The sequence below is a fragment of the Siniperca chuatsi genome, linkage group LG4 (genome assembly GCF_020085105.1).
Source record: "Siniperca chuatsi isolate FFG_IHB_CAS linkage group LG4, ASM2008510v1, whole genome shotgun sequence".
Taxonomy (NCBI): Eukaryota; Metazoa; Chordata; class Actinopteri; order Centrarchiformes; family Sinipercidae; genus Siniperca; species Siniperca chuatsi.
The window spans coordinates 29,528,701-29,549,482 of NC_058045.1; the positions used below are offsets into that span (position 1 = coordinate 29,528,701).

Below are 20,782 nucleotides of genomic sequence, written 5' to 3' on the forward strand. Positions count from 1 at the left end.
ACCAGACGACGATACTTTGTTGTTGTGCGCTCAGTTGAGCTAAAACAGCTATTCTTTTCAGAGGTGAAAGGTCAGAGGGCGTGTGGGGTCATGGGCACATGAGACTGACCTGTTATGCTTTCCATTTATTCACACATAGGCTGTATCATCTGTGTGGACTTATTATTTCGTCCATTTTTTTCTTATTATTTATGTCATTACATTTTTTTTATTAATTCCTATTGAAGAGCTGCTACCCTGATAATAACTAATACATAAGTGCCATATAAAATGATTACATTATGATAAGATCCAATTAACTGTGAACAACTAGTAAGATGCAGCAACAACAAATACATCTTTCAATAATAGGGGAAGAAGCCACAGCCAATCGTGACGAAGCAATTTTTACATTTTTTAAATTTTATTTTAAATTTTAACTGGCACAGTTCGGTTTTCTTTGCTTTGTAGTGGGACTGTCAACCTGTTATGCTTTTGGAAGAGGAAAAGGAGGAGGTGGGTTTGATGCAGTATAGGTTAACAAACAATAAAGTGGTTAAAAAATAATCAAAACACCCAGAGGCCTTCATCACATCACCAAAACCCCGGCACTGCTCATCCTCACCTTCATCAGTAGTAGAGGGGGTCAAATAAGCAGCATCATGATCACAGATCCACATTAGAGGGGATTATGTAAATTACACAAGGTGAGACACTAATTCTCCTCAAAAAATCATTAAAATATGTGACAGTTTTCCACTTGGTGCGTGCAGTGGTCATGTTATATATTATATCATTAGATAACTATTACTCATGCATTAGTGTAAAAGCAGGATTTTACTGTTGTAGTTGGTTGAGGTGGAGGAAAATTTAAACTATTTTGTATCGGACTGCAACTGCTGATTATTTCCGCCATTAATCGATTGATTGTTTGGCTTGTAAAAATTCTGATAATAGTGAGAAAAGCTGTCACAATGACCCTGAGCCCAAAGTGACACCTTCACAAGGCTTTTGTCCAACCAACAGTCCAAACGTCAAAATTATTAAAAATGAAAGGAACAAGTCCTCTCCATAATATCGTGGCTGTGTGCATCGAAGTCTAGAGACGGATATGAATTTATAGTTAATGATCTTGTGAGCTCATGAAAAATAACTTTCGGGGTTCCATAGGCTACTGAGGTCTGGTAAACTAGTTTCTTTCTTACTCCACACTCCCAGATTTTATTATTTGGAAACTGAGTCTTCAGCCACAACAGCGCAGCTCTCTTTGGAGCCTGAAAAGCTAAAAAAAGACTAAACTTTATAGTACATATAGTACTCTAAGACCTATACTAACCGACACACTGATGCGTAAAATCGGCATGGATCCAGAATGTGGAGTTTCGGTGACTCGATGGCGCCATCTTGAGTCCAGACAGAGTGATGTTGCTATGGGAGGAGACTGAAGCTCCACCCAGTGGGGCTGAACTTCAGGTGGTTAAGTAACTTGGATTAACACAGACTCAGCCACAACTTTGTTTCCAGATTTTGTGACGAGTTAAACTGCAGCTCAGACGACAAACCGGAAGACAACAGCTCTAAGGTCTGTTCTCACTGAGCATGGACACTAATTTAAGCAATAGTTATGCAATGTCGGAGAGGGAATTAGGCGTTTTTGTGGACTTTGAGCTTATATTCAGAGTTGAGTACAGCGATCCAGATGATTAATACAATTTTCTGACCCGTACTAGAACCTCTCTGACTCTGTGAATGACTTATTCAGTTGTGTTGAAGAAACTATGTGAAGAGTTAATTTTAAATAATCTTTGAGCTAAATATTGCCAGAGTTCTACTACTAAGTTATCTAATAATGCTCACAGCCGATGAGGCAAAGTAGTTCAACCGTGAGCAGCTGCATCAGTTTTGGTTAATACATGAATAGGTGTGGATAATGAATGTTACTACAATATAATGTCCCGTTAAAGTATGCGCAGACAATATAGGCTATCTAACAATGAACCTTAACCCTGCACACACAAGCCCTAAATAAATACTGACTGGACTTGATACACACTTGTATGCTTCACCTTATGGATACCTGTGGTATCTGAATACTAAAGATAAGTTATATGTTCATATAGAGTGCAATATTACCACATAGAACAGCACTGTTAATGTAAGCATGAAAAATGTCTCTTAATGTACAAAACAGACTTCTGTGTGACTTCTTGTGAAGTACATTTACTCAAGTACTGTACTTACTACTCATACATTTGACAGCTGTAGTTACAATACTTTACCAAGATAGTTCTGAGACAGACAATGTTAGGTTTATAAAGTCTCATTGATTTGTAAAGGAAGAGGAATTCCCAACTAAAATCTTAAAACTGACAGAGATCCATTTAAGCCCAAGTAAATGCTCATGTGTAATTTACCCATATATGTACAATTGTATGCTTGCCTGCAGACAAATTTCACATTTTTGCATGTTCAGCTTACCTGCGGTGCACTGCCTATAAGACTATGTAGCTTAGACTAGCAATTCATACAAATGAATTAATTCGAAGTGTACCAATTGAACACTGACTCGGTTTTTTCCTATAATTAGTACCAAATTACATAGTTCTTTCCAGGAACCTTCAGATGGACATATCAGTTCCTTTCTAGGAGATGACAGGAACATATTGTTCCTGTAACATAAACTGTTTACAAATTAGCTCCAGCTCAACCAACTACAACCAGAAAATGCTACTTAAACATTAATGCAGCAATATCAATCTAATAGTGTAACACTCATATTTCTGTACTTTACTTTTGGTGCTTTAAGTACATTTTGTTGACTTGCATATTTTTACTTCTGCAACATTTTACAGTGTTATATTTCCTCATTTACTGAAGTAAAGAATATAAATGCTTCCTCCACTACTGTATAAAACCCAGTGTTAGTTTAGACTCCACAAAATACGACAATACTCTGCACATTCTTGTAGCAGTATTTTACTGGCATTATACTAATTCTTCTTCTTAAGACACTTTGACTGTTAATGATGTTTGCTCTGCCCTCATAGGAATGAATGTTGAAGACAGGAGTTCGCCTTTTAATTATTTACTGGAAGCAATTGACTGTGAAAACAGTGTTAGTATAACAGCAAAGTCAGTGACAGTAATTACAAATCTGAAAAACTTGAGAAACCATAATCAATAGGTAGGCCACAGATATCATAAAAACAGTGTGAAGGAAACTGGATTCAAGCCAAATTAGTTATACAGTATTGTCCCTCATGCCAGGAGAAAACAAAGTATCACCAGTTAAAGGTACATAGCAGTCAGTCCAAAAGTAAATGAACACTTACTTATGATGCATTAGAAACACTTTAACCTCAGACAGCAAGCAGCTATAATCAGTAGCTTGGTTAGCAGTAAACCGATTGCAGAAAAACTAAATTAACATCTCAAATTACAAAGACCAATCAAAAACACAGTGATTTATAAAAGCGTGCCCACAAATAATGCTCCAGCAAGGGCATTTCGGAAATAGATAAGAGACACCTGTCAGTATTTGCTAGGTTACAAATCTGACAAAATGGTGGATGTAAGAATGTCAGTTAAATGCCAACTGCTACGGAACTGAGCCAAAAGCGGTTGCCGCAATATGTTAGTACTGAACTGTCTGCCATCGCCTGCCTGGGTTCCTTTGATCTGACGCCCTTAGCAGCAGAATGACCTTATTTGTCAGTACCTTCCGAAATTATCACACAGTTGTCTGATCAGCCACGTCTATGGTTAAAGGATAGCTTCACATCTTAGTAGCCTTCAAAATTAGCTTCAGCTGAACTTCAGAATGCACTTTTGCAGAGAAAAGCGAGAGTTGGTAACCCTGGTTTTAGGCATTTGAACAAACAAATAATGTTGTCTGGTGAACTGAATTCACCATCTTCCATTATTAGCAAAGAAACATTTCCTGTCTTACCTCTAGTGGCATCTTTCCAGTCATATAGTTTTGGTTTATTACTTTGTCCACGTTTTGACATACCAGTATTCGTCTCTGATTATTTTATCTGTCTGCTCAGTTCAACATGGACAGGAAGCAATGTTGTGTGAAGCTGTCGGTCCAGCCGTCCAGAGGGCTCGTGGATGAGAAGTTTATTGTCCTGGTCCAGAACGTCCCACCTGGTTTCCAGCTGACCGTCCACGCCCTCTACCAGTGTGAAGACGGACACAGCTGGGAGGCGTTTGCTCGCTACACCGCCAACGCCAGTGGGACTGTGAACGGTATGTGGTTCAATGCCTAGACCTAGAAAATCCAGTCAAATTCATTTACAAATGTTTGTGTTGAAAAGTTTGTGAATGGCAGCAAAAACATGTTTTAATAAAATTATGGAATTTCATGGAAAGAATGAACATCAAAAGAGAGAAATAATTTTTCATGCCTTTTACTTAAAGTTTCAGAGGATCCCAGTCTGGGCGGGACATATTCTGGGGTTGAACCGATGGGTCTACTGTGGAGCCTTAGACCAGTTCCAGGCAGCAAGCCTGGGCTCAGGTAGGCCAACAAAGATAGAGCTGTTCCAGTGATGACAATCAATATCAAATCAAGTATCATTATCAGAGTTGATTCTTTCCCATCATCCCTCAGAATGAGGAAGTTTAATGTCCAGACTCCCATGGAGGTCACGATCTCGGTGTACCAGGGTCACCAGACTGAGGGCTTTGCTGATCAGGTGCCTCTGGCCAGTGTGGTGGTGGAGCGCTGGTACATGGCTCCCGGCGTCCGCAGGATCCCGATCACAGAGGGCGGACTCACTGCGACCCTCTTCCTGCCCTCAGGTAGGACCAGAGGAGAGTCTGGAGGGAGGTGTCCTGTGGGTGGAGTTCAGGTGTGACATTCTGAGCAACAATGACCAATGGACTACCATTAACCATGAAAGTTAACCAAGTTCAGCATACGTTAGTTGCGACCAGCCTTTACTGTTGAATGACCAAGTAAAAAATGAAGGCAGGAAACACTCAAAAACGTTTCCATCCAATGTAAACCCAGAGTTGCAGAAGCATCAGAAATATACAATATCATCGTTGTGTAAACTATAAACTGTTTTTGGTGTTTTGACTCGTCTGAAGGATCAGGACCTTTCCCTGGCCTTCTGGACCTGTGGGGGGGTGGAGGGAAGTTGGTGGAGTACCGTGCAGCGCTGCTGGCCTCCCATGGCATCGCCTCCCTGGCCCTCGACTACATGACCCCTAAAATCACCATAGAAACCGGGAAGATGGTGGACAACCAGTACTTTGAGGTAAACCTGATGAGCATCTATAGTATAAAAAAATGTAATATCAATGTTCATTCAGAATACCTCAAAATAACTTAAGGGTTTTGGAAAATCCTTAACAATATGGCCACTAGGGAGCAGCAGAACTCCACAACAAACTGACAGACAAGCAGCTTGACACAATATTGATTAATCTGCTGATTTTAAACTTTTAGGAGTAAACACAAGCAGCCAATCACAGTTCTTGTTGTCTGCACATGGTACCACCATAGCACCGACGTTTACTTACATTTTTGAGGAGGCGCATGTCATTTACAGTCTAACTACAACTATAAATCAAATCTTATATTTAAAAATACAACATCCACCTTTTAAAAGATCTACTATAGTATTAAGTATAACTATAAAGTATAATATACAGTAAATTGCATTTTAGGTCCCAAAATTCCTATCAAAAACTACAGAAGCCATGGTGCCCTGGGGTCAGGGTGCTGTTCATGAAGTGCAACTGGATCCGAACAGGATCATGTCGAGTTATGTAAAGTTCATTCAACTTTACAGAGACTCTCATTCACTCAGACCAGATACTGCTCAAGTGTTGAAATTAAAAACAACTGGAGGAAGTGTTGTTCAGAGTTTGACCCAGATAGGCTGGGTTTTTGTTGTTGAACCTGAAATCAATTTATCATACTACTACTATTACTATTATTATTGTTATTATTATTATTACATTTATACTTTATTGTTATAAAAATGTAGCACATGGCCTGACCCTCTAGGGATTTTAATCGATAAAATCTTCAAATCAACAATTAACCTCAATGGTTTAATATAGTCATAACTGTCAACAGCCTGGCAGCAGCAGTTTTGATTGGCTGGAGGCAGCAGAGGTTTTTGACGTATCTCTAAACACAGAGAGCCACTATTGTCCAGCTGTGTCAAGTAAATTTTATTCATACAGCCGAAAATCACAAATTGCAAACTTGCCTCAGAGGCCTTTATAATCTGTATAACATACGACACTCTCTATTCTTAGACTCTCAATTCAGACCAGAAAAAACTCACTGACAGTTTCTTAAGGTCAGAAAACATGACCGTACCTATTCAGTCACCTGACTCTGAGAAGAAAGCTGAGAGTTAAAGATCACACCCACATTACAGCAGCCTGTTTCACATTGATGGACCAGTTGCAAAGACATGATGAAAGCTGGTTTATGGAAATATATGGCCAATTCAAAAGATTTCAGATTTGAGTTAGAATAGCTGTCAGAAGTTTTGTGACACATCTAAGACTGAATATCAGATTGGACTAAAATAAACAAGTTGTCACCATCACTGGTGGTGGAGTCTAACTATTAGGGCTCCAACACCAGAAACGTGGGCTGGACTAAGAACTATTACAGACTACAAAAGGAAAACTAGCAGTGCTGATAATTTCTGCATCTCTCCCAGATGAACTGAACACCTTCTATGCACACTTTTGAGAACAACTTCCTGGCTGAGGAGGTGCAAAAGACCCAGGACCCCTGCCCACTAGCAGTATCCAGGGCAGATGTGTGTCGATCCTTCAAAAGGATTAATCCATGCAAGGCACCTGGTCCTGATGGCATCCCTGGCCGAGCTCTCAAGGTGTGTGCAGATCAACTGGCAGACATTTTCAACATGTCACTGCTTAAATCTGTAGTCCTCACGTTTTAAGAAGACCACCATTGTCCCTGTCCCCAACAAACCAAAACCCTCTGACTGAATGACTATCGCCCAGTAGAACTCACCTCCACCATCATGAAGTGCTTTGAGCAGTTAGTCAAAATCTTCATCACCTCCTCCTTCCCTGACTCACTGGACCCAGTTAAATTTGCATACACACCAAACAGATCAACTGATGACGCCATCACTATAGCCCTCCACATGGCCCGCTCCCACCTGGACCAGAGAAACACAAAGTATGTGAGAATGTTGTTCATTGACATAGTTCAGCATTCTACCCGTTCTACGAGCGGGTCGTCCACCAATCGGAAGGTTGGCAGTTCGATCCCAGTTTCCCCCAGCCCACATGTTGAAGCCCAATTTGCGTGTGACTGTATGAATGATTAGTCTTCCAACTGAGCAGTTGCCATCAGTGTGTGAATGTATGCTGTACTTCCTGTTTTATCCGTGGCCACACACAGCATCAAGTTTGCTGACGACACGACTGTCATTGGTCGTGTCGTCAGCAGTCGTGTCGATCATTGGCCTGATCACCGGTGACAGGGTCTTGGACAACAGGAAGCAACAGAGAGAAGGACACTATCAACAGGAGAGAGTCAGCAGCGTCAGGACCTGTCCTGGACTCAAGGCAGACGGTACTGCAGCATCTGGGACAGATGGACAGGGACAGTTTCATCCCTCAGGCCATTAGACTGTTGAACACTTGAGCTCATTACTGTCACTTTACTCGCACTTTATTGACAGATGTCACAGCTGTAACAGTTTGTTTTCTGGCATGTTTTCTTGCTGCAGACGGCCTACAGAGTCCTGGAGCAGCATCCTCAGGTCCTCGGCAGCAGGATCGCCATGTTGGGTCTTTCCTTTGGCACCAGTGTCACCTTCAAAATGGCTGCTTACTCCCAAGTTATAAAGGTAAGACAACTGAAAGATAGCTGAAAGTTACTTTTGTCATATTGACGTAGCTTAATATAGCTCCACTAGTTTAATGTTAGTTGCTAACAGTCGAAAACTGCAGGTAAGTACGTGGTCAGATGAAAAATAGTTTGTGCTAGAAGCTTGGTGACAGTAGCTACCTGTAGGTTTGTGCAGTGGCTACATGTGGTTGTGGCTAATTTTGCTAATAGCACAATACTACTGAACTATTCTGGCTGGGAAGCTAACTGAAAACATGGAAGTTAGCCAGTAACATGCTGCAGCTAGTCTCACAAAATAACTTGCCAAGCTAGCTGGCGTGCTACCAGTTAATTAACTACCAGTTAGCAAGCTAGCTAGCTAGCTTGGTCCCCCACAAATAATTTCAAAGTGTTAACTTTAATTGAACTGAACTTATTCGTCCCTTGGACTCCTGCCTGCATCTCTCCCTTGCGTTTAATGTGGGCGGGACTACACAAGGAAAAGACGCAAGTGAGGGGAATGAGGAGGCATTTAAGATTAATGAGAAGCACCCATTTTCAACTTGGTCAATGTTGTGAATCTTCAAGTCAACGTTCACCAAAGTTGAACTCCATGCAAAGGTCTGCAACAATTTACTTCGGCTCTGCAAGTGAATGCACTGATCGCATTGATTCCATTGAAAAGACTTGATTTCAGTCTGAAATGTCATAACTGGAACACTTTTCAATATGTTTTCAGTAGTATTCATAAGATCACGTATTGATAATTGTTAGTGTTTCCCCATAACATTTTTTTAAACATTAGTACTTTGTCATTTTGTGTGTTTTTTCTGCATCTATTGGATCTTGCTTGTCCATCAAAAATTAATTCTGATCAGGTTTCTGTCTCAGCTGAACCTCTGCATGTTAAGTGTGGGTGTATATTCATGTGTGTATGTGTTCCTACAGCTCAGGTGTGCGGTGTGTATTAGTGGGAGTCATGTGCAGCCGATTGACGGAACTGTGGAACAAATGTTGACTTCCTTTGGCAAGTAAGTTGATCTGCTGTCAGTGACTTCATGATTTTTCTTCAACAACTCAGGTGTTGTCTACACATATTCGGATATTTTGAAAACAGATATTTTCCCCCTCCGTTTAAAAAAAAAAAAAAAATTCTGTTCACACAACCTTTGTTTTATATAATATCTCTGTCCACACCAGAACTCAAAAAAGACTCCAAACACTCAAACAAGCATGCTGGGCCAGTAGGTGGTGAAAGTCTTACATCAACGAAATGTCAAATACAGAAGAACATTCTGAGCATGTGTAGTGGGCTTACTTTCCTATGGTGGTAGTAACAAATCAAACAATAGTAGCTAATTATTTCTTTATTTAGAGTTATTTGATACCTATTTTATTTACCTTATTTATTTAACACCTTTCTGGAACATGGCCCAAGGTGCTATGGCGAAACCGAAAGCAAAATGTGAAAATGTGTGGACGATGAGGTGGATTCAATTCAGTTTTATTTATATAGCGCCAAATCATAACAGAATTATTGCACTTTTCCTATAGAGCAGGTCTAGACCGTACTCTTAATAAAATAAAGGAGTTGCTGCTTAGCATCGCGTTACAGTACAAGGTGATGAAAGCCCAAGAAAACGTTGACTGGGAGTCTTGTCATACCAAATATGAAGACATCTTGGTGGCGTTTCAGGAACAGATTCCTGACAAAGAAGACTTGGATAAAGTGGGGAAAGAGTTTCCTCTTTCAAAAGACACGGTGAACAAGGCAATAATATCGACCAAGCTCAAAACCATCCAGGCAAAGTACCGTGGGGCAGTTGACACAGGACGCCGAAGTGGACATGGTAATGTTGCTGTGCATTGAGCTGTGTGAGCGGGTTTGGGTTGGCTCGCCCGCAACGAGCTCCATATCTGCTGGCATTGAGTCAGCAGATATTATTGGTGTGGACGAGACCTCCTGTGCCAGTCTGGATCCTGCTACCCGAGATTCGGAAATCGTGTCTGCTGGTGTGTCTGCCTCAGTTGCAAAAAAATTATGGGATTTACTTTAGGTACGTTTGATCTTTGCTGATTGTTGTTGAAGTGAAACACACTTTTACTCAGAGTAAATACTAATGTTGCACTAAGGCATATTTTGTTTACACTTAAAAACCTCATGTTGCACTTAAGCACTTAAAATTGGTATTTTAAGTGATATTGCACTATGGGCTACGGGTCTTGTATAATATTTTTATGTCTATTCAAATGTTTTAATGCTGTTCTTTTATATTTTGTTTTATCTCTCTATGTTTTACCACTTCTTGAAATCTCTGTTTTTATTGCATTTTCTGTGTATGATGTTCTTTTACAATTTTTGGTTTTATTTCTCTATGATTCGTTATCTTTGCACCTATATTGTATGGTACTGTATTTTGCGAAGCAGCTTGTAACTCCCGCTATAGAAATAACGTTGATTATTATCATTAAATTGTTTACATTTAATAGCCTCATGTTGCAGTTAGGCCTCAGGTTTTTAAGTGGTTTGCACTTAGGTCTACTTTGTTTACAGTTTTGTTGCATCAGTTATAACTTATGTTACACATTAGACCACATTGAATGTATAGCATATGTGGATGAATGTACAGCTAGACATGAAATGAAAAATTTTGCACTTGCATGCAAAATTAAGATAATTAAATAAAAAATACTTTTGAATGGCTCAACAGTAACAACAAAAAACTGAAATCTGTTTCACAACATAGTGTATGATCACAGAGTCTCTTAATACACATCCTATGTAACATCATTGTGAAAACATGTTTATGTATAGGCCTATGCATATAAATATATATTGCATAACAATAGAAAACCCAGATATATCTTTAGGCCCTAATAACAAAACGGACATCTGAAACAAGTGCCCACATGTTTTTGGCTCTATGGCTCGACACCTTTGTGTTGTTGTTGCTTAAAAACATTAACTTTTATAACAAAAAACAAAATATGCAACTCAGAAACATAAACATGTTTATGTACATAAGAAATCTGTATTATTATTTTTACTTATTTTACTTTACTTATTTACATGTACCACCAGTGATATCACAAGTTAAGGGTCAAGGAATTGTAACCACCGTTCTGACTCTTTTCTTTCGGCTTCATTGCAGTCAGTTCGCTAACAGTTATTCTGCGTGGGGGGCTGGTATTCCTGGTCAAATTGCATGGTTGTCATCAACTGTCTCTTTACAGGCCTTGCAGTAATTATGTAAGACAAAACATGCATAAATGACAAAAGCGTTATTCAGGTTTATGTCCATAGCCCTTCTAAGCACCCCAAACCTCGCCTTCAATCGCTCAAAAGCACATTCAGTTACCATTCAGCTTTGACACAGAGACAAGCCAAAGTACTGTTCTTGAGTGTTGCAGCCAACATTTGCATACTCCTTCATGAGGAAGGCAATAAGGGACAAGCCGAATCTCCAAGCAGAAAAACTGGGATAGGCTTTTCGTCTTCCACAATTAGTTTTTTTAAGGCATGGGATTTCATTCTTGAAATGAGTGTTCAACTGGGAATTGGCGAACACTCGAGCATCGGGAATGCTTCCGGGCCATCACAACATCGATGAGTCACATGCGGCTTGGGCATTAACCAAAAACATCCCCTTTCTATTGATGTAATCCGTGGAGTTGGTAGGTGGCTGTTTAATTTCAATATGAGTCCCATCGATTGCTCCCAAGCACTGCGGCATACCATGGGCAAACCCTGTGACGAGTTCTTCTACTTTGGGTTCGGTGAAAGGCAGCCTTTTGTACTGTGGGCCTAGATGGACTGTTATGGCTTTACAGACCTGCCTAACAATGTTTGAGACACTCTGTTGCAACAGGCCAAAGGTGTTAGCTGTCTTCCGCAGTCTCCCCTCATCGCTTAGGTAATAAAGTCTACAGGCTACCTTTTCAAAACACCTATTGGAGATCTCATCACCTTTGATTTCCCTTGGATGTACGGACGAAGGAGCTCACTCGAAGATGTGAGTGATGCTCTGGACATGCAAAAGTTTTCCTTCCACTCCTCCTTCGATAACAATCCCACTCTCGAAATTGTCCCAACATCTGCTGGTTCGACTGGGCCTGATCCAAAACCATTGTTTCTGGTGGACTTTAAACCGCAGACGGCATCCGCAAATTGAGGAGTTGACGTCATCATGCTCTGTTTTACATGTCTACTTTACATGTTTTAGCTCCTGGTCTTGTTGCGTTGACCCCCCATTTTAACCACGTTGTGAAAAATCTAGGGGTGAAATTAGACAGCAGTCTAAAATTTGATAAGCAAATTGATTCTGTGGTCAGGGCAAGCTTCTTTCAGCTCCGCCTCCTAGCAAAGGTTAAACCCTTCTTGAGCCGTTGTGACCTGGAGAAAGCTATCCATGCTTTTGTTAGTTCTATTGTACTATTGTAATGCGCTCTATGTGGGAGTTAACCAAGCTGGTCTTCACCGTTTGCAGCTTGTGCAAAATGCTGCGGCCCGCCTGCTCACTAACAGTCGGAAACACGAGCACATCACACCTGTCCTATACTCCCTGCACTGGCTCCCTGTCCAGTTCAGAATTCATTTTAAAATTTTGACATTTGTTTTTAATGCAGTCAATGGCCTTGCACCTTCCTATTTGTGTGAGATTTTGAGCCCTCACCGACCCGGCAGAGCTCTACGATCTGCTGGGCAACATCTGCTGGAGGTCCCCCGGTCCCGGTGCAAACAGTGGGGCGACCGTTCTTTTGCAGTGGCCGGCCCGAAACTCTGGAACTCTCTGCCCATTGACTTACGTTCCATCACTGACCGGCCTTTGTTTAAAGCCAAACTTAAAACCCACTTATTTCGAATAGCTTTTGAACACTTAGTGGCCATGTGACACTTCTCTTTATCTTAATGTTGTAATGTGCTCTGCTGACCTATTTGTACTTTTATTATTATTTGTTATTATCATTATTATTTTTTATCTTGTTTTTAATGTTGTACAGCACTTTGGTTCAGCTTCGGTTGTTGGAAGGTGCTATAGAAATAAACTTTGATTGATTGATTCCTGTAGCACCACCCTCAGGACAAACTTTATATTACATACATAAAATAGTGTGTGTGTGTGTGTGTGTGTTTATATATGTTTTTTATTATTATTTATTTCTTTGCTCCACTATTGGTAAGGCTCTAAAGGTGTGTTCAAACTGAATCTGAAGTGAAACATAGATGTGGAGTGAAGAAGAGTCTTTATTTATTTATTTTGTCCAATTAGGAACGCTGGGAAGACTCGCATCACTGAGGAGAACCAGGTGATCTGGCGAGATCTGCTGCTGCCCATTCCCACCGACCCCGTACTCAAAGTGGACGTGAGTACCACCAGCCAGAATTTCTCTCTGTCTTTTCCTTACACAGTTAATTTTTCAGTTTTGTAATTGTGTTTTTGGTCTCAAAAGCAAGTGTCTGTTTTTTTTTTTATGGCATTTTGCATTTGTTTGTTAGTACAATATTTCCCAGCAAGAATCAAATTGGGAACGTTGCAGCTACCATGCTGCCCCACAATTTCTTTTTTTTTGTTTTGTTTCTTACAACAAAGTAGCAAGCAACTTGCATCATAGCAGGCTCAGGACGGGCAAAGTAGTCCACAGCGTCTCTCTCCTCCACTGCTACCTGAACAACCTGGCTTGACTAAACAATGACATAATAAGAGAGGGAGAGAGGATTACAATTAATTGGGTGGGGTATTAACATGATTATAAATTCAGATCCAGAATTGTTGGAATTCCATGACAAAGATGTGCAAAAAGCTGTACAATTTAACAATAATATACTGATAATGCAAATAGTTGTTTATTCAATTAATGAATGGAGCTGTTCCATCTTATTTCATTGGAACTAACTATTCAATTACATTCAGTTCAATTTTATTTATATAGCGCCAATTCATATCAGAAGTTATCTTTTTGCACTTGTCCCATAGAGCAGGTCTAGACCGTACTCTTAATATTATTTACAGAGATCCAACAATTCCCACCATGAACAAGCAGTTGGCGACCGTGGCAAGGAAAAACGTCCATTTAAGAGGCAGATACCTCAAGCAGATCCAGACTCAGGGTGGTTGGTCAGTTCATACAGATTTCAAGTATCCAAATATTGATGATGACTATTGCATAAGGTGTTTACACAGTTAATAGATCACCTTTTTGTTTTATATTAATGTTCAGAGAGGAGTAATAGACCTGTGTATGTGATAAGGCAATTAAATCAAGGAGTGTGCTTGTTTGATTGCCTGTTGTTAGAAATGGCTATTTCTTTCACGGTACTAGGCTAATACATAAGCAGGCATACATTTTTGCACAGTAGAGCTACAGATGTAACCTATTATACAGCCTTTATCAAGGGAACCATTAGCCTAATCATTTTAATATTATGATACGTTATGGACCTAGGTCACTCACTGCTTAGCCAACTCTCATGTTAGCTAGTTAACGCATAGTCAGCCAAAGTTGCGACAGGCTAAAAAAACTGAGTGAGCACCAGCAGTAGCTGACGGTCTCACTTTGATAGCGTTACGATTATGTTATCTTATCTCATTATCATCGCTATTAATTGAATTAATCATCAATCATCATTGTCATCATGGCCTGGCACACACACTACCTCCCTGCGCCCTCCCTGAGAGTCCCTGATCAAAGTGCGTTGGCCCACTGGGAAAATGCCTGGTGTGCCAGATTACCAGTCGAGCGCTGTCCACAGGTGATGTCCGGTAATGCATAAATATTTGAAGCTGCAGCCGGTGATAAAAGCTGAAATGCTGCTGCTGTTTGTCTCTGAGCAGGTGGGACGACTCCAGTGTCCTCTGTTGCTGGTTGTAGGTGAGGACGATCAGAACTGGCCTGCCTACGAGTCTGCACAGGACGTGAGTTTACTGACATGACAACATCCATTGTGAATAACAAGCTTGGTCCAGAGGTTTGAAGTCGCAGGATAACCAAAGTTGGATTAAACTTTACTAATCGCTGAGAGGAAACTGAAAAGCTACTGGGTTATATGGAATTCCAAAATGGCCAATATTAAATTAAAAGATTAGACACTAGAAATAAGTTAATCATATGAATAAATAGAGCATTATATGTAAATGAACCAACACTGTGTGAAACAATTTACTAGCTTATTAAAACTCAGCCATTTAATTATTTTTATTTTCAGTTTTACACTTTTATTGAAATCGTTAAATAATTGCCCTTTTTCAAATGTATTTTTATTTCATGAAAACAGCAAACACACAGGGATGTAATAAGGAACAGAGCAAACCAGTGTTGTAACAGTTTCTATGCTTTTTGCCAAATAATGTATGTTTTATGCAATTATGCACATGAGAACAATGCTGGCATGTTATTTAGGTCTTGAAGTTTTGTGTCTGTTCTGGAAAGATTCCATACTGATCAGAGATGACAGCAGTAAAAACAGTATTAGAAACATAAATATATACATTATGAAACCATCTGACAAATAGAGAGATTAGGTTTTTTTCTTCCTGTTTTCCAGATCAGGAGATGATGGAGCGAAAGGGAATAGCCACCTGCTGACTGTCTTGTCGTGCCCGAATGCCGCCACCTGATTGAACCTCCGTACACCCCGCACGCGCCCGAGCCAGCACCTTCAAAACAGTTCATACACGTGAGAAGGGTAGGTTCAACTTCAGACTGGGAAGCTGTAGACAGTAACAGAAACTCTCCAAAATCAGGACTTTAGGCTTTTGACGTTTCAGTTTCCTGTTGTCTTTGCAGTTATGGCTCTGTGGGGAGGAGAGACAGCGGCACATTCTCGTGCTCAGGAAGACGCCTGGAGGAAGACGCTGGTCTTTCTGAGGGAGAATCTGTATGGCGGCACAAACCCTGGTGCAGCTTCACTTTCCCACCTGTAACCAAGGCGACAGCTAATGATTATATATTTCTACAGCTTGGATGGACATGAAATTTTCCTGCTTGAATCATCAGTACAAAAGATGAAAAACTGTTCAAAATATCTGGTCATAATAATAAGACTTATCAAAACCAGAGATTACAAAGTGCTTTATGAGGGGAAAAAGAAAAACACAACATACATATGCATTTCACACAACCATAAACCAACCTACTTACACACATACTGTGAATACACACATGCATACAAATGTATGTATTTGAATAAGGTTATATAAAAGCCCTTGGATAAAAATACATGCTCAGAATCGATTTCAAAAGAAGATATTGATTTTGCAAATCTGAGTTTGTGGGCAGTTCGTTCCAGAGTTGAGGTGCCCTAACAGCAAAAGCTCGGACCCCTAGCATCTCTGGATCTGGGACTAGGGTCAGGGTCAATGATAAGGATTTCAGTTTTATCGGAATTTAAGAAAGGTAGCAGATATTTGATATGCGTGCATTTTTGCAAGAAGCATTCAATTACCCAGCTTAAAATTGTGTGACGCGCGTGCTAATGGCGGGTGGAAGATAAAGAGGAAACTGACGATAGAATCTACAGCTTAAATCAATTCACTTTTAAATTCTGGGTCAGTGTTGGTTTAATTCACAGTGTTTTATTCCCAACTGCAACAACATTGTCACTGACTGGCTTCTTCTACTTGGCAACAGTGGCGAGACTCATGAGTATTTTAGTATGTAGAGCTGTCCGCCAAACTGACGTACAAAACATGATTTCTCAGAAAATAAGTTGAATTAATTACAACTGGTGGCTATAACATAAATCTATAGGATTGTTACATAATTTGGGAGAGTCCTGTGTTTCTGTGTTAAAGGTGCTATCGCTAACATTGATAACATCCAGCCACTAGATGACACTCTCCCCCTCCCCCCTTCCATTCCATTCCAGTAATGAATTCATTTTGCAACATATAGCTATACATTAGCTATAGATTTAGGTTACTTTGTGCGGTGGTGTTTTATGTAACGTTATCTATGGTAATCTTAGGATATGGCTAGTTAGCTTTAGGTAACCCTTTTCCCCCCATCATTTAGGAGATGATCCGAACTTGGCCGATGTTATTGGATCACTCCTCTTTCGTTATGTACACCCCTTCAGCGTATCTCCATGACTGGGCCAGCTTCCCTCTCCTCCAGATCACCTTCATGGCCCTCCAAAGCCGATGGAGTAGCTTCAGGCCGTTCTTATAGACTGTGTAGGGTACTCCACTGGGGCCTGGTGCTGAGCTAGATCACGCCCTCCTCACAACATCCTCCACTTCGCACTGAAAGGAACTGCTCCTTCCTACCTCCAAGCCATGGTCAAACCCTACACCCCGGCCCGATCGTTACACTCCTCTGCCTCTGGATAGACCCTTTTCACGGCAGACATTTTGACTTGTCAAAACAGGAAAAGCACTGCTGTAAATAATAACATTAACGATGGCTCCATTCCATTAAGTGTCCCATTAAGCCATGTCAGTGAGTGAACATGCACCATACCAGAGTCCTCAAACTGCGTCACCTAAATGGAAAGTAGCCATCATTAATGTTATCAATTCCACCTTTGCTTTTCCTGCTTTGACAAGTCAAAATGTCTCAATGAACTCCCCACTGAAGTCAGGACAGCAGAGTCACTGCCCATCTTCCTCTGCAGGCTGAAAACCCACCTTTTCACATCTTGGCATCCCACACTAGCACTCCCATTTCACTTCTTTAAAAATAAGAAGAAAGAAAACCCACACTTTGAGCTGTTTATTTGGCAGGGATGCAATTTTTTGCTGATGTCTAGCGCTTGTTCCTTTTGAGTTTGACAAAAGCATCAGTTTACAATGACACAAAACAGAGAAAAACCCAAATCATCACACTAGATAAGCTGACACCAGAGAATAGTACTTTTGATTGTTAGATGACATAAATTGACAGAAAATTGTAAATGTAATTGTTCTACATTCTGACTGTTATAATGTACCATCGTAACATGTCGTTATATGAATAAAATATTAAATAACCCGTGTCTCCAGGAATCAAATTCCTATGTATGAATTTACTGCAGTGCAAACACAGTCAAAGCACGTTAGTGTTATGTTTTTGGTAAATGGTTGTGAATAGAGAGTCATGATGTCACTTTCTGTCCGGCCTCTCTTCCACTTGCTTCTGTAACTCAATGCAGTCTCTCACTCAGCATTTCTTTCCTCTGGCTGAAAAAATGAAGCGTGTTCCTCAGGTTTACTTTCTATAATTTCTATAATCACAGTCAAATCGGCTCCACTACAGCAGTTGATATAAGAAATTTAAACCTTTGTGATTTTAAAGGCAGAATAAGTAGGATTTGTCGATTGCTGATTGTAAATGCATGATTCAAAGTTGGCTCCTCCTCCCCAGCTCAACGGGCGAGAGAGAGAGCAAGCTAGAGACTGAATGAAGAGAGGGCGCGGCGTTAGTGAGAACAAAGCAGTGAATCAGAGAAATGAAACGTTATTTTCTGATTGTTTCATGGCGGTTACGTTCTGAAGCACAAATAAAATCGCCCACACCTCCGCACAACCAAGCCGGCGCACGCGTTTCGTCCTGTCCCCGCCTCTCTGCTCTGCCTGTATGATGTGTGTGTTTCTCAGCACACACATCACAGTGTCATCTAAGTGACCAATCAAAAATGTATGAGAGAAAATGACTGACGACCAGGTGACTCTGGATGGTTGGTGTGAATGCTATCAATCTCTACTGAGACATCTCTCTCAGCTGTCTGAGTTCTATGATTAATCTAAAATACAAAATCCCAACCTGTTTTATAGTAGAGGAGGTTAACAGGTTGTGGAGAAAACTCAGCAATACGTATATTATTGTCAGTCTGTATGACCCTAAGTCATTAAACTGGACATTGGACCATTAACATCACTGCAATACTTGAAATAATTGTGCAATATTCTCTGTTTAATACTCCGGTGCAATATACTCTGTTTTCATTTTATTTTATTGATATTTATTCATACTTCTATTACTGCTGTGCAATATCCACCGTCTCATAATAATCTTAATAAGGTACACTTAACTTGACAGTTCATGCACTATTACTTATTACTTATATTATTACATTGTATTATTATACCGTACATACTTATCATCAACCGGTAAATCCACTTTGTACTTTACACTTATTTTAATTTTATACTTATATCTACTTGGTACTAAATTTATCTTGCCTGTATTATAGTGTATTATATTGTGATTTGCTTAGTACTTCTATTCCTGTGTGCACTGACGTGAAAGTGAGCTGCTGTAACAAAAGAGTTTCCCCTCAGGGATCAATAAAGTATTTCTGATTCTGATTAGAGTTACAGTGTGAAATGGCTTTAAAGATGAATGCAAGGATTTCCTAAAATGTCTGAGTGTTCCTTTAAGAAACTGAAAAGCAGAGGTGCCACATGAATGAAAAGACTCAGAAGAACCAGAGGAACAGGTTACATGTTTTGGCCTCTCAAAAGTAAGAGGGCCCCAAAGGACAGATGGATGTTTCAGTGCTGACTGACAACCAGACGACGATACTTTGTTGTTGTGCGCTCAGTTGAGCTAAAACAGCTATTCTTTTCAGAGGTGAAAGGTCAGAGGGCGTGTGGGGTCATGGGCACATGAGACTGACCTGTTATGCTTTCCATTTATTCATACATAGGCTGTATCATCTTCTTCTTGTCCTTTCGGCTGTTCCCTTTCAGGGGTCGCCACAGCGAATCATGTGCCTCCATCTAACCCTGTCCTCTGCATCCTCTTCACTCACACCAATTAACTTCATGTCCTCTCTCACTACATCCATAAATCTCCTCTTTGGTCTTCCTCTAGACCTCCTGCCTGGCAGCTCCAACCTCAGCATCCTTCTACCAATAGATTCACAGTCTCTCCTCTGAACATGTCCAAACCACCTCGATCTGGCCTCTCTGACTTTATCTCCAAACATCTAACATGAGCTGTCCCTCTGATGTACTCATTCCTGATCCTGTCCGTCCTCGTCACTCCCAAAGAGCTCTTAAGCTCTGCTACTTCCAGCTCTGCCTCTTGTCTTTTCTTCAGTGCCACTGTCTCTAAGCTGTACAACATCGCTGGTCTCACCACCGTCTTGAACACCTTTCCTTTCATTCTTGCTGATACTCTTTTATCACACAACACACCTGACACTTTTCTCCACCCGTTCCAACCTGCTTGCACTCGCCTCTTCACCTCTTTTCCACAGTCTCCATTGCTCGGAACCGTTGACCCTAAGTACTTAAAGTCCTGCACCTTCTTCACCTCTGCTCCCTGTAACCTCGCGCTGTTCCACCTGGGTCCCTCTCATTGACACACATGTATTCTGTCTTACTGCGGCTAAGCTTCATTCCTCTGTTTTCCAGAGCAGACCTCCATCTCTCTAGATTTTCCTCCACCTGCTCCCTGCTCTCTACTACAAATCACAATGTCATCCGCAAACATCATAGTCCATGGAGATTCCTGTCTAACCTCATCTGTCAGCCTGTCCATCACCAGAGCAAACAAGAAGGGGCTCAGAGCCGATCCTTGATGCAGTCCCACCTCCACCTTGAACTCCTCTGTCACACCTACAGCACACCTCACCACGGTCTTACAGCTCTCATACATGTCCTGCACCACTCTAACATACTTCTCTGCCACTCCAGACTTCCTCATACAATACCACAGCTCCTCTCTCGGCACCCTGTCATACGCTTTCTCTAAATCTACGAAGACACAATGCAACTCCCTATGACCTTCTCTGTACTTCTCCATCAGCATCCTCAAAGCAAATACTGCATCTGTTGTACTCTTTCTAGGCATGAAACCATATTGCTGCTCACAAATGCTCACCTCTGCCCTTAGCCTAGCTTCCACTACTCTTCCCCACAACTTCATTGTATGGCTCATCAGCTTTATTCCTCTGTAGTTGCCACAGCTCTGCACATCACCCTTGTTCTTAAAATTGGCACCAGTACACTTCTCCTCCATTCCTCGGGCATCCTC

General features: G+C 40.8%; 1 pseudogene; it reads left to right on the forward strand.

The window, feature by feature from the left end:
* The first annotated feature begins 1,443 nt into the window (after positions 1-1,443).
* On the forward strand, positions 1,444-17,790 carry LOC122874713 (annotated as a pseudogene).
* Positions 17,791-20,782: the final 2,992 nt, after the last annotated feature.